We start from the raw sequence: 2,119 nt of genomic DNA, 5'->3' as shown, positions 1-2,119 counted from the left end.
GGTTTTCGGCCCCGAAGGCCACCTACGGCTCAGTTGCAGCCACCTGCTCTCGACTACAGGTGCGTTGAAAAAGGAGCCGCGGGTATCCTAACTCCCGCGCTGCACCCGGCAACCACTAAGGCGTCACAGATCCTCACGGGGGCGTGCGGACGACCGCCTCGTTCTGGAGCAGACAGAACGCACCTCCAGAACCACTTCCGTTGGGGACACTTCCGGTGACCAGCCTCGCTCGCGGCGCCTCCGGGCGGCTGGCGCCCACTGGGCAGGTGAGGCCCGGGCCAGCCACCGCTCAGGCCCTTGTGGCTCACCCTTTCTACTACGTGTCAGCCTTCCTTCCTGCATCTACTACTCTCAGAACCAGACTCCCTCTTCCTGTGGCCCCCTCCATATTGACTTGGTTTCAAGTTTGTTAGCAGAATATCCAACTCTGTGTATATCAACATGCATTGTCAGCCCTGGGCGGTTGGTTCAGTGGTAGTGCATCCACCCAGTATGGAGGAGTCCCTGGTTGGATTCTGGAGAGGGTACACCGGAGAAGTGGTCGGGCACACAGGAGAAGTGACCATCTGCCCCCCCACACACACACACACACTCCTCTGCCCCTTCCTCTAGCATGACTCTATTGATTCAAGAGAGCTATTGGCCCTGGGCACTGAGGATGACTCCGTGGAGCCTCCACCTCAGGAGCTAAAAATAGCTCGGCGGTGGAGAAGCATCAATCTTGTTGGATCCCTTGGGGATGCATGGGAGAGTCTATCTCTCCCGTCCCACTTAAATTTAAGGGGTAAAAATGATGTATTGTCACAGCCTTCTGGAGTATGGTGCCTCACTATATACATTTCTGCAGATGAGGCGCAATTTGGATTCAGAGGTGCACTTTCTTTCTGTAACCTGAACACTATTATTAAAGCAACTCGAACATATACTTAGGTCATAAGATTTTTGCCAGCTCTTCATGGGGCTTTCTTGTGCTGGATTAGGGGCTGGAGAAAGGAAAGGAGATGGGAGAGGATACGACTGTATTGTCAAGATAGTTCTTCTCCATTCTGTATTTGGATAGCTGATGCTTTTAAAACCAAGTATGAGACTTACACTTAGGGGAAAGGAATTTTCTCTTCCTGGGGCAAGTTTTTAAGAACAGAACTTCTCTGTCATTTTGTTTGGCACCCTTACTTCAGTTTTAATCCTACATTGTGCTTCTTTCTTATACTTTTGAGTCCATGGTAAGAGCAACTACTCTTTGGTTACCTTAGAACAAGGTTCTCCCACAATCCCATTTTATACTATTCTATCTACACCCATTTTAAACCCAACTTAACTGCTTTCCTGTTTTGTTGCTCTAATTCCTCCAAAATAGGTGTGTCCCTCACCTTGCATTCTGAACACAGACTCACAGGTGACAAGCCTAAACTGTCCTAATTTTTTAACTTAATGGTTCCCACAAAATATCAAGTTTCGGGCCCTGGCCGGTTGGCTCAGCGGTAGAGCGTCGGCCTAGCGTGCGGAGGACCCGGGTTCGATTCCCGGCCAGGGCACACAGGAGAAGCGCACATTTGCTTCTCCACCCCTCCACCGCGCCTTCCTCTCTGTCTCTCTCTTCCCCTCCCATAGCCAAGGCTCCATTGGAGCAAAGATGGCCCGGGCGCTGGGGATGGCTCTGTGGCCTCTGCCCCAGGTGCTAGAGTGGCTCTGGTCACAACACGGCGACGCCCAGGATGGGCAGAGCATCGCCCCCTGGTGGGCGTGCCGGGTGGATCCCGGTCGGGCGCATGCGGGAGTCTGTCTGTCTCTCCCTGTTTCCAGCTTCAGAAAAGAAAAAAAAAAAATCAAGTTTCTTCATAGTATCTAATACACTTATTAAAATGGCTAAATTTTTTTAAATGATTAATACCAAATATTGGTGAAGGTGGGAGGAAGTGGATCACTCATATTTAGCTTGTGTAAATGTAAAGTTGTACTATTTTTCAGAGTAGTTGAATCTACCATTGTGTCCTCACTCTCTGGCCATCACTTAAAACTATATTGTTACACAATGTAGTGATTTTGGGTAGAAACTATAGGATGTCCTGTGGATTTTTGTACGTAGGAATAGTGGTTTCAAATAGTCATGGTATATCCT

The sequence above is a fragment of the Saccopteryx bilineata genome, chromosome 1 (genome assembly GCF_036850765.1).
Source record: "Saccopteryx bilineata isolate mSacBil1 chromosome 1, mSacBil1_pri_phased_curated, whole genome shotgun sequence".
Lineage (NCBI taxonomy): Eukaryota > Metazoa > Chordata > Mammalia > Chiroptera > Emballonuridae > Saccopteryx > Saccopteryx bilineata.
Note: the sequence above shows the minus strand (reverse complement) of the source record.